Below are 13,514 nucleotides of genomic sequence, written 5' to 3'. Positions count from 1 at the left end.
CAGTTTTGGGCACTGCAACTAAAGAAAGATGTAGAGAACCTGGAGCATGTCCAGAGCAGGGCTATTTATTTATTTATTTATTTATTTATTTATTTATTTATTTATTTATTTATTTATTTATATTCCAACTTATATAACACCACTCGCGGCAGTTTACAATAAAGAATAAAAACAGCATAACCCTTAAAATCTCCCAACACATTAAAAGATGACTATTCATTAGAGTTAATACCCCATCTCCCCATCTCCCTCCCTCCCCACGTCGAGGTAGCAGCCCAGAACTCTTTCCTTAGGAGCAAGGGTCCTGATCTCGCTAGTTCTAGGAGATCCCCTGATGGTAACTCTGGGATCTTAGCCCGGCCTCAACCATATGCCTGGCAGAAGATCTCCATCTTGCAGGCCCTGTGGAAAGCTGATAACTTTGGCAGGGCCCTTAGTTCTTCCAGGAGCTCATTCCACCAGGCTGGGGCCAGGGCCGAAAAAGCCCTGGCTCTGGTTGAGGCCAGGCAAATGTCCTGGGGGTCTGGGACAGCCAGCAGAAAGTGTGGAGTGCCCTGTGGGGAGCATAGGTAGACAAGTGGTCCCATAGATACCCAGGGCCCTCAGCTCATCTGGGAGCTCATTCCACCAGGTTGGGATCAGGATCGAGGTCAACCAAACTTCCCTGGGGCCTGGAATCACCAGCAAATTACTGCCCACAGAACACAAGGCCCTGCAGGGGGCATAGGGCCACAGGTAATCCCTCAGATATATGGGTCTCAGATCGCAAAGGGCTTTAAAGGTTAAAACCAAAACCTTGAACTGGATCCAGGCTTTAACTGGCAGCCAATGCAGCTGTCTCAGCACTGGCTGAATATGGGCCCTCCAAGATGTTCCAGTGAAGACCCTTGCAACCGTATTCTGCACCAGTTGTAATTTTTGGGTCAGGGGCATGGGCAGGCCCGTGTAGAGCGGGTTACAAAAGTCAGTTCTGGAGGTGACCATCACATGGATCACTGTGGTCAGGTGCTTAGGAGACAGGTAGAGCACCAGCAGCTGTGTCTGGCAAGGGTGGAAAAATGCCTGGTGGGCTACCTTAGTGATCTGTGCTTCCATGGCATCCAAAGAAACTCCCAGATTCCTGGCCTGGGGTGTGGTGGTCAGTTGTGCCCTGGCCAGGATGGGTAAATGTGCTTCCTGGTCTGCCTCCTTCTTACCCAACTACAAGACCTTCATCTTGGTGGGATTGAGTTTCAGGTGATTCTGCTCTAACCATCCAGCAACGGCTTCCAAACATTTGGCGAATGCATCCAGGGGGGATCCTGGCTGTCCGTCCATGTGGAGATAGAACTGTCATCTGCATATTGATGACAACCCAGCCCAGAACTCCATACCAGCTGGGCCAGAGGGCGCATAAAGATGTATCTTACATATTTGATAAACCTAAAACTTTTTGTTTAGCACCCCACTCAGAAAATTAAGTCCTAAGATAGGATCATAATTACAGTCATGGAAATGAATTATCCTGCAGTATCCTAAATCACACGCATCATAAAACTTTGCAAGCCAAACAGGCTTGGTGGCTCGAGCGGCGTTGGCTGAAACTCAACCCCCCTCCAAGACGGAGGTCCTTTGCCTGGATGGTAGGGGGGCAGATCAGGAAGTGCGTCTGCCCACCTTGACAGAGATGCAACTGGTCACCATGTCCCAGGCCAGGAACCTGGGTGTGACCTTGGATGCCTCATTATCACTGGAGGTCTAGGTCAGGAGAGTAGTGAGCCAGGCTTTTTTCCATCTTCACCAGGCTCAGCTACTAGCGCCCTACCTGTCTCCCGACCACCTGGCCACAATGATCCATGCGACAGTCACCTCCAGAATAGATTTCTGTACTTGCTCTATGTGGGCCTGCCTCTGGGCCTGATCTGGAAGTTACAGCTGGTACAGAATGCAGCTGCTAGGGTCCTCACGGGAACATCTTGGAGGGCCCATATTCAGCCTGTGTTGAGGCAGCTGCATTGGTTGCTGGCTGCTGCCCAGATCCGGTTCAAGATTTTGGTGCTTACCTTTAAGGCCCTATGCTGTCTAGGTCCCACATACCTGAGGGACCACCTTTCTCCCTATGCCCCCCACAGAGTCTTATGCTCTGTGGGTGCAAATTTGTTGACTGTACCCAGTCCCAGGGAGGCACGCTTGGCCTCAACCAGGGCCAGGACCTTTTCGGTCCTGGCCCCTACCTGGTGGAATGAGTTCCTGAAGAGCTATGGACCCTGCGGGAGCTTTCAGCGTTCCTCAGGACTTGCAAGACGGAGCTCTTCTGCCAGGTCCATGGTTGAGGCTGGCGCACTAAGGAAGATCTGACCCCTCTTCTGGACCATCAGTTGGCAGCTTGAGTCATTCTCCCATGTCTACCCTGTAGGTGATAGTAGGGGGTGCTCTTTAGTCAGTTTTTCATTGCGGTACATCTTGGATTTTGTAGAGTATGGGATTTTATAAATTTTTAAGGGTAATTTTATTGGGGATTTTATGTATCTATATTTTGTAACCCGCCACGAGCTTTGTGGGAGTGGCAGGCTAGAAATGTAAATAATAATAATAATAATAATAATAATAATAATAATAATAATAATAATAATAATAATAATAATACATTCATGCATAAAACTGGTAAAGGGGAAATGCCTATTAGTCAAGGATTCCATCTTGCTGCTTTCATGTTAAACTAGTTTCCCTATATCATTTTGTTAATGACAGTTGCAAATATCTGATGTGATTAAGCGTTAAAACTTTCAGTGCTTAATATGGAGAACATTTTATATATTCTGTCACTGAAAACAGCATGAGAAGTCAGTGCAACTTTTAATCTATTTCACCATTTCTTGTCGCAGGTTCCACCCAGATCAACGTGCCACTTCCTAGAGTCTTCACATGAAAGCTAAGAGTGTTTCATATACAGTTTGTTTGAATTACTGCTTCCCCATCAGTGACAAAAATGCAGGGACATTGATTTTCATGATGAGACAGTCTATTCTTGAGTAATCATCACAGCCAAAGTTGGAGCAGCTAAATATACACCACCCACGTGACAGCACCAGTTTATAAAAGTGCTGTTTCTACATTACTCCAATCTGATGGCAGCATCACCTACTCCTAAATAAGTGCTCAGGGCTAAAGAATATGGATCTCAGGTTTTTGTTTTCTGCCCAACACACATCAGTTGTCACAGTGTTTCCATTTGTGGCCCTGATTTAACATGCTAAAAATGCAACCAGACATCACTTGTGTTGAGGAAAAAAAGGTGCAAAAACTCAGCTTTTTGCTTCCCTCATTTACCTGGCTTACACCTCCCTTCCTTCCTTATAGTGACTTTGGTTACTTGCTACTATGTATAAATACAGGTGCCTGGATTATCTGGAATATTTCAGTTTAATACAGTCCCTGCATTTGTGCACCATAAATGACTGGGTTAGTTTAATTATAATTCTTGCCAAGAGAAGTAATGAGGAAAGGAAGAAGCAAGATATGCATGCCCAGAAATAAATAGGATTGGAGCCCGGTTTTCCTCAGTTTTTACTGTGATATACTGTGATATATCTGAATTCTGCCTTCTTATTTGAGACATCACAATTTGTTGCTTAGAATGAACTTTATGGAAAATAAAACAAAATCCTAAACTTCAGCCAGTATGCATGTCTTGAAAACATTAAGATACCTTAGGTCTTTCAAAGAACTCAAAGCAATTTTTGGGTGCTTTCATACTGGAACGTCACACTGGATTCTTGCTAGATGAGAAATATTCGTACCATTATAGAGGTCACAAATGTTCTTTGGTAATTCCATTTTAAATCATTTTTGTTAGTGCTGGAAGACCCACATTAGTTTCCAGCTTCCTGGGGGAAACTGATGATAAATTGAGAGTGCAAGGGTTCCAGGATAGATTTTAACTAGAGCTGCCCTCCTGAAAAGGAATAGTTGGCCAGAACATATTTTTATCCTATGTATTACATGAGAATGAACATATTTCATAAGAATGTACACATGGGAATAATTTCACAAGAATCTCTACAAGAAGAAAAAAGAGAGGATGAAAACAGGCAGAAGTTAGGAGTGGGGTAAGGAATATTTAGCACATGGGAAGATGTGAGAGCCACAATGTTTTTTCAGCATGGGACAAGAACAGGATGAAACTGATTTGGGAAGCAGCTACTGTTTTGATGGCAGAAGAATTGCTCTAATACATGAAGGGCTAAGTACAAAAAAATATGGTCTTTAAAAAACTTTTATGTAGATATAGTTTTTAAAGTCATAGAACTGAAAAATTTAGAATGGAAAAATTGAACAGACAGCTATTTGGAACAGGACACCATATGTTCTGAGCTAAAATGTATGCATATATATGTATTATTAATCCCAGTAAATTAAACCAAAAGTATGTCCTGTGTCCATATGGAGTGTCTTAAGTTAGAAGGAAAATATAAAATAACAAATAAAAGGAATGTCTGAATTCTGAACCAGAATAAATCTAATTTTTAAAGGATATGAAAGCTGTATTTAATTAAAATATTTATAATTCCACCTTTATTCTAACAGCTCAGGTCCCTAGGCAAATAACAAAAGTAAATAGAAACTATACAATATTATATTAACGAAAGTATAAAACATAAAAGATTGAGCATTAGAAGCACTATAAAATTCATTTAAAATTGCATTTAAAAACTATATAAATCACTCCATTCACAATGAGTTAAGTTCCCTTTTTTGTTCAGTCAGACTCACTGCAAACTCACCAAAATAATTCCCTTTTACAGCCTTGATGGAAAGGAGGTTAGAAGTCCTACTTGACATTCTACAATAGTCCCAATTTGGGCTTTATCAGGTAAGTTTTCTCATTTTAACTTAACTGCAAGCAGAGGGGAGGGGAATGGCGTGGCCTAGGTCTGCTTTGACACTGTTTCTGGAGTTGTAGGGGTGGAGTTGAAGGAGAGGCATAGCCCTGCTATGGCTATGGGATGGGTGTGGGGGTGATGGAGTGGTATAGGCCTGCCCCGGCTCCCACTACTGGGTTCCTTTGGTGAAGAAGAGCAAACTGGTAGCCAGCTTAGAGTGCATATACCTCTGTTCACAAATCATCTGAAAATATTTCTATGCTATCATTTCCTGTGTTTTGGGAGTGGCTTGGTGATGTCACTTCTGGTGGCATATGACTTCTGGGGTCTGGTAGGAAGGTTTAGCCTGCTGACATCATTTCCAGGATTTCTTGAATGGTAAAAAGATTGAGAAAGGCTGGATTAGACAAATTCCTGAAGGATAGGTCTATCAATGGCTACCAGCCTTGGAGATTAAAGTGATTATCCACATTCAGTGTCAGTTTACTAACAGTGTCAGTGTCAGTTTACTAACTTCTGAATGCCAGTGTGAGAAGACAATATCAGTTGAAGGCCTTGGCCTCTATGCCTTGTTGTTGAATCTCTAGAACTGGTTGGCTGCTGTGTGAGACAGGATTTTTGATGAGATGCTCTGATCCAGCAGGGCTCTTCTTATGAATGTAATCCTATTCCTCCTTCCTCTATGCACTGAAAGAGCATCAGCACAGAGCTAGAGTTTGCTGTGGTTGTCTGTGTATTTATTTTATTCTCCCTTTCAACTTCATAATAGAAAAGGATCTGGTTTGTTCCTTTATTCTCTTCATCTCTGTCAACTTCCTGGTGACATATTTCTCTTGATTCATCCAACAGATTTCAGGGTTGTATAGCCTCATTTATTTCAATTATGCTTTGAAGGACATGTTGCTTGTAGACTGTACCCAGTATTTTTCTTTGTAACAAGTGTTGACAGAGGTTTTCCATAAATCAGGTAGATTAATGATCTCTTTAAGTATGATGTTCAACCACTAGGTCAAACTAAAGGTTACACCTTTGGCCAGTAGTGCATCTGAAGAATGTTAATAGATACTTTTGCCTAACCACAAAGGCTAACCAACATGTTTCCCAAAAGCCCAAAACTGGTCTTCTGTTACATAGAAGCAAGGCATGCAGTACAAATCCATACAGTCATTGCTATGGATGATTAGCAATACACACATACATCCAGCACTCTTCGGAGGTAGGAGGCTGTATTTTTTTTACCATAAAGCTATCTAACCAATATAAACTATAATTACCAGGCATACCTTTACAGTATGAAGTGTGTTGTATACTGTAAAGGAAGACTACGTTTAAAAAAAATCCCATTAATTAATAATAATACTAAAAGAGGGGATTATCTTAATTATCAATAAAATAGGGAACTGTCTTAAATTCAAATTGAAGTTACAAGTATATAAGGAAATAAATGTGTGTAATATTTTAACTGGGGAGGGGAATCTAACATTCAGGTCAACTTCCCACTGGGTAAATATGTAGTTTCTACACATATTTATACATTACCAGTATTGTGCGAAGGTGATACCTTGATTCTGAACATTCTGTATTAACTATTACTGTATTAATGTAAGGCATTCTGTATTAACTACAGCCCCTAACTTGACTTTACCAGCAGATCCTTACAATAGCCTAGTCTTGATGTCACCATGGTGTAGATCCAAGTGACATGATATACTGATTGAAGGTAAAGCTATCTTTCAGGCTAAACAAAGTTGGAAGAAAGTGTTTTTGCAGCTGTATATACTTGTTTTTCCAATAGTAATGCTGGATCTAGTATAACTCTATCTCTTAACCATTGACTAATACTGTGTAGTCTACTGTGATCAGTGTATTTCTTAGAATCATAGTTTCAAAAATTTCAAAATTTCAAAAATTTCAAAAATTTCTGGCATGGGAAAAATTTCCTGATTTGGGCCAAGCTTTGGGAAATATTCCCCTTTTCCTCTGGGACCCTTTGGTCTCTGCTTAACATCAGATTGGTCCTCCTCTGAAACAGACTCATTTAGGGCTAGGGCCCCTAAGGCCTTGTTTAACATGAAATGCACATCCTCCCCCTTAAAGAAACATTCAGATTGACTTGAAACATTTATAGGTTCTACCTCCTCCTCATCCGTCAAAAACGCAATATTGTCTTTAGATCTAAGGGACTCTAAGACATTCTCATCAGAGGAGTGAGACCTGTCTGAACTGAGTCTGGGACTTTTTCGTGCCGCCTTTGTGGGCCAAGAAGGAGCCTCATCCGTTTGCCCTCTGGAATCAGATCGATCCCTGTAATCTTCTATTGTGCTTTCTTTATGATAATTTTCAATTTCTTCCTTCATGGCTGCTTTGAACAAGCTAAAAAATTCTGGGGGCAAAGAAGCAGTATTGCCAGTCCTAATCCCCTCCTGGGAACTACACCCTGGGACGGCATCAGCACTTATCTGGCGCATCGCGACAAGCACGTGATCATCAAAATGGCTGCCAGCCGCCTTTTCCAAAGGTGCCTCTTTCCTCACAGAAGAAGAAGCCTTGGCAGTGCCACGTGGCTTTTTAGTGGGTAGCGCGTCCCTGTGCTCATTGCCACTCGTTGCCCTGCAACATTGACAGCCCGAAATGGACCACTGTTGGCCGCGCCCGCAGTCACATCAGGAACAAAAGGGGCTGGAGGGTTGTCATCAGAGGAAAAACCCTCTGATTGCGCCTCGCGTGACGTCATTGCCACCGATACGAACGAAAACAGAATGGTGCAAAAGAAGGCAAACAACTAAGAACAAGAACAATGTTAACAATTTTAACTCCCAGAACAATAACTATAACTTCTAACTATGAGGGCAATTCTAACTGGAGGACAATTTGGTGATCCAAGGAAGTCAGCATGGATTTGTCTCCAACAGGTCCTGCCAGACCAACCTAGTTTCCTTTTTTGACCAAGTAACAGGTTTGCTGGATCGGGGAAATTCGGTTGATGTCATTTACTTGGATTTTAGTAAAGCTTTTGACAAGGTTCCCCATGATGTTCTGATGGATAAGTTGAAGGACTGCAATCTGGATTTTCAGATCGTTAGGTGGATAGGGAATTGGTTAGAGAACCGCACTCAAAGAGTTGTTGTCAATGGTGTTTCATCAGACTGGAGAGAGGTGAGTAGCGGGGTACCTCAGGGTTCGGTGCTCGGCCCGGTACTTTTTAACATATTTATTAATGATCTAGATGAAGGGGTGGAGGGACTACTCATCAAGTTTGCAGATGATACCAAATTGGGAGGACTGGCAAATACTCCGGAAGATAGAGACAGAGTTCAACGAGATCTGAACACAATGGAAAAATGGGCAAATGAGAACAAGATGCAATTTAATAAAGATAAGTGTAAAGTTCTGCATCTGGGTCAGAAAAATGAAAAGCATGCCTACTGGATGGGGGATACAGACGCACAAGATGCAACAGAGGCCAAGAAACAAGTGGTACAGGTGCAAGCATGTCAAGACTTACAGCTGAGAGCTTGCACAGAGTCACCCCCCCTCCCCTGCCTCCCCACCTCTGCTCTGATACAGCAGACAAAAGCCACCTGTCTGTTTTCATCCCTCCTGGATCACCTGTAGCATTAGAGGCAAAAGATGAAGGCTGAGACCTGAGCTACAGGTGAAAAGAAGTGCTCAGCTCATGGTTAGATGTCAGCTACCTGCTGATAGAAATCCTGATTCACTGCAAGGTGAAGTCTGAATAGGTGGCATTTAACTATAAATCATCTTGAGGGATGCTTTTGGGCAGTGGTCCCCAACCCCCAGTCCTGGGACCTGTACCGGTCCGTAGATCAGTCGATACTGGGCCGCAGCTTCTCATCCTCCTCCTCGGGGACTGCCCTGCTACTCTGCCATCGGCTCACCTTTGGTGCTCTCCACCGGCTGCCATGGCTGGGGTTCCCCCTCGGCGTGGCACTGCACAGCTGCTGCTGGCAGCACCCCCCAGCGGGCGGTGGGAAGTCAGGGGCGCCGGTGGGAAAGCAAGTGGAGCAGGGGCTCAGGCAGTGGCGACGTCCCTCGGCAAAAGACTAGCCCCCCCCCAGACCTCCGTAAAATTGTCAAGCGTTGACCGATCCCCGGTGATAAAAAGGTTGGGGACTACTGCTTTAGAGTATGGATGCAACATAGCTATATGCTGACACATCTTTGTCTTAAAACCTTGACCTCTTGGATTAGACAAATGTGCTTGACTGATTTCTGGGCTCTTGAATGGGGGACTGGAATGACCTTGCATCTTGTAGTCTCTTGTACTCTCCCTCAGCTTTGATTATTCAGAAAAACAGAGTAGGATGCTATGGTGGATGTAGATGACAATGGAAATCAGAAGGAAGCAGAAGTATCCCTGGCAATCCTCCCCACAATGTCACACTGTTATCATTTCCTATCTGCTCAAAATAAGACATGGAACTGTTGAAGTACTCCTATAACAAATAGGAAAAATGATATATGTAAATGTTCAAATCAACTGTACATACCTGTAAAATCTTATTATTTCACAGGCTATAACTACTTAACAGCACCATGTGGACTGAAGTCTCAGATAAATAAACAGATAAGGTTGTGTTCCATATTGGTCCCACATGTCTTCTTAGGCAGAAAAAGTAGCTAATTCTTAACTATAAAAAGCATGCTCAAATAAGCACTTTGTTTACTACTACCAGCACGTATTATATAGCTATTTAAGGTAAATAGTAGTTTTGTCCATAAATATAATAGATTGATTAAGCTAATTAGAGATTTCTATAATTACTTCAGAAAACTTGTATGAAGTAAACATTTTTAGTATTTTTCAACAATACCAACTGTTTTGATAAAATCTCTCTGTTCCATCTTTTAACTTCTGGAGTCAAAAACAGCATAAAACATGGCCAGCAGTTACTCCTATGCAGGAAAATATTAACTCTGTAGGACCCATTATGCACGGGGGTTTTAGTGCACATTCGGGGTGGAATGGCGGCGACTAAAATCACTGATAACGCACGGTGCCGGCTGCAACCGGCCGCTGCTTCGGTGCATGCCGCCGAAAAAGCCGCATTAGCGAAACGCGGAAGAAAGCGCAGCTTCCGGGTGACCGGGGCGCAACCAGAAGCGGCGCCCGGATCGGCGCGTGCATAATCGGTTACTCTGGGTTTTGCCACCGTTGCGCCCCGCCCCGTGCATAACCGGTGTGCGTTGTGTCTTCCCCCTCCGCGTTTTCCATGTGACCCAAAATCGCCGTTTCGGCGGCTGTGCATAATGGGCCCAACAGAAACATTTATACTCCTCTCCATATTTCATTTATACTCCACTCCCAAATATTACTGGTTGAAGAAGAAGAGTTGGTTCTTATATGCCGCTTTTCTCTATCCAAAGGAGTCTCAAAGCAGCTTACATTCCCCTTCACTTTCCTCTCGCCACAACAGACACCCTAACCGTTTATGCAGTGGAGGTTTCATGCCAGGCTGCAGGCTGGAGTTTTAGTCATGGCAGGTTGCCCCACCTCTTCTTGCACCAACACGGGGGAGCATTTGGCCCGGTGTGCCTCATCCACCCCCGATTTGTGCTCCTGCATGAGAGCTGGGTCAGTGAAGTTCTCAGTGCATAAACAGTCCCTGTGAGGTAGGTGAGGCTGAGAGAGCACTGAGATTACTGCTCGATCAGAACAGCTTTATCAGTGTTGTGGCAAGTCCAAGGTCACCCAGCTGACTGAATGTGGGGGAGCAGGGAATCAAACCCAGCTCGCTAGATTAGAAGTCCACACTCCTAACTGCTACACCAAACTGGTTCATTCATAGAAGTCCACCTTTGATTGCAAGCCATGCCTATTTGCCAAAATGAGATGTATTAAAATTGCCAGTGATATAAATAATCTTTGTTATACTAGACTTCTGCGGCAGTGCACCTTCTGATTTAGCAGGGTATGTGCATGCTTGGAATACTGGGCTCTAACAATAATCAGAGTCAGTTTAGCACTAAGCAACCCAGGCCATCACTTGAGTGCTACAACCCTGGACTCTGGAAGTAAGAAGAAGTGAGAGGCATTGGTGCAGGTGACAAAATAGTTTGGGGTGTGTATGGAGGCTGAATGTTTTGAGATATCCCTGCATGGAATGAGAGACCACTGTGCAAGGGAGAGCTGTGCATCATGGAGCAATGCAGCGGTTTATTCTACACCCACTTAGTATCAAGATACAACAAGAACATAAAATCAAGTGCAATTGTGAAATTTTATATTCCATTCCATACTTCTTTACTACTAGACCAGAAACAATCAATGTTCACAAGGAATTCAAAACTTGCCAGAGGGCCAGGCCACATCCAGGTGACACCTACCCATGTTACTGATAATAAGACATGGCAAGAGTTATACACTGTCATACTATCTTTGGTTCCCTTATGCTATAACCGAGTCATGGCAGCTGTTATCTACATTCCCTGCCAACATTCCTAGCCAAAATTCAAAAACTTACTTTTTATGGAGACATGTCACGCTATAAGGGAAAGCTATTAAAAATGCAGTCCACCCAGCCCATCCAATTCCACCCTTGCTTAATACAATGTCTAGAAGATCCACTATTTCCCAATATATCAGGATCATTACGGCTTTGCCAGAGTGTAGGCAACTGAACCACAGGCTAATCAATTTCCTGTTTAATGGTTCAAAAGTTTTGCATTTGTCAATAATGTTGAAGATTAGAAACGCAGCATCTGGATATTGGCCTTTACTTGTTTATCCCATCTGTTTGTCCTTGAGTTAAATATAGAACTGGCCACAGTTAAAGACAACAACAAAACCCACAATGCCATATGTCTAGGGGTTCACTGTCCTTTAAATTAATTGCATATTCATGTTGAGGCTGCAGGCGAGTCTTAGGGACACCAGATTAGTCAAGATATGACTGATTTCTTTTTGCATTTTTATTATTTATTTCCAAAGAATGATGTAAGTTATAGAGTGGGAATAAATCATTACACTGTTTACAACCATTCTATCAAAGCAGTTTAAAGTTTTTCCTAATTGCATTGCATTTTTTAAAAATTATACATGTACCTCTAAAAATGTAATGTGTGAATGGATTCTTCAAAGTCCACTATGTGACTGCTTATATGGATTTTAAGCAGTGCAGACTGTGGTCCATATAAGCACTCAAGTACCTTAAAATAAAATCATGTAGGACTACCTTGCTTCCTTCATAGTAATGTCCTGTCATCCCATAAGCATTTTCTTATTTTTTAAAGGTCTACTTTGATTTGGACAGCATGTGTTTTCTATTACCAGCAGTAAAACAAACATTTTCTGACTATTTTAAAAAACAGCAAGCAGATTCCACTCCCTTTTCCATGTGGTAAGGCTACCCTCATCACTTATATGTCCATGATTATCAGTCTGCTGAGGAACAACAGAAACTGTAGCCATCTTAGCACTCATATATAACTACTGTTAGTTTAGTTTAGTGGTTAAGAATGGCAGACTCTAATCTGGAGAAGCAGGTTTGATTCCACACTCTTCTGCATGCAGCCAGCTGGGTGACCTTGGGCCATACACAGTTCTCTCAGAGCAATCTCAACTTCACCTACCACACAGGGCATCTGCTATGGGAAGAGGAAGGGTAGGCGATTGCAAGCCACTTCAAACTCCTTCAGGTAGTAAAAAGCATGGTACAAAACCCTCCATCTCCTCTTCTTCTAAATAGTTGGATGAGGACCAAGCATGCTCATTGCCAGTGGAATTGTCCTGATTAAAGGCACACAGCAGGAGAACAGAAGTAATTTATAGCCATAAGCGATAATCAAAATATATTTCCAAAGTCCAGACCACACTCACTGCCTCAAGTCTGAAGGGAAATCCAAAAGCAGAGTTTTAGTGCATAGGCCAGGGCAGAGACAATCCAGAACACAGGCTGTGAGGACAAAACCCAACAAACGTATTGCTTCCATGCAGCCACTCCCAGTTTGCTGCTTTTATACATCATGCCAAGTCAATAAAACCTCTGTCCTGCATACTTATTTTGCAGAACAGAATGGCTCTCGCAAGTGTGAGCGAAACCTGGGTCAAGGAGGGCAAAACAGTTACCCTTAAAAAAAAAACTAGCACCTGTTGGATTCTCTGTCCATCAGTCTAAGTTCGCGGGGCAGGGAGGAGGGGTGGCAATCTTAATATGAGAGGATTTCTCCTTCAGGGCTCTTCCCACCCCGTCAATCGCAGGTATTGAATGTGTTGGCCTCGGGTGGGGATCAATTGAAAGTGTGGTCATCTGGCTGGTGTCTAGTTGACAATAAGAGCTTTCAATATCATGTAGAAGGAGGTCTGTATAGGAAAATAATCAGTTGCTTCTAATTCTTAAGTATTCCAGTGAACTGGATTCCAAGATGGCTTCTAAAATAATTACAATTTGAAGAAAACCCTTGCCTAAAATGGAGACATTTAATGTCACTATGCACATCAATTTTAAGTCCTTTCATTACGTCAGGAATAGCAGCAATATTTTTTAAGCCTAGACCCTCTCTTAGCTGTGGTTCTGTAATGATGGACAGAGTACAAGAGTTTATTGTGCTATAGACTGTTTTCCTACTGTAATATTCAGAAACAGCTGTGCTGACAGTGCTAATCCCACATGATATAAAGTTTAATCAAGT

At 42.7% G+C, this 13,514-nt stretch overlaps 1 protein-coding gene across 5 annotated transcripts in view; it reads right to left on the bottom strand.

The window, feature by feature from the left end:
• KIF6 (kinesin family member 6) overlaps positions 1–13,514 on the bottom strand; it is a 214,631-nt gene that overhangs the window by 45,344 nt on the left and 155,773 nt on the right. The window lies entirely within an intron of this gene.

This window comes from Paroedura picta, chromosome 1, assembly GCF_049243985.1.
Source record: "Paroedura picta isolate Pp20150507F chromosome 1, Ppicta_v3.0, whole genome shotgun sequence".
Taxonomy (NCBI): domain Eukaryota; kingdom Metazoa; phylum Chordata; class Lepidosauria; order Squamata; family Gekkonidae; genus Paroedura; species Paroedura picta.
This window is presented reverse-complemented; position numbering and strand designations above follow the sequence as displayed.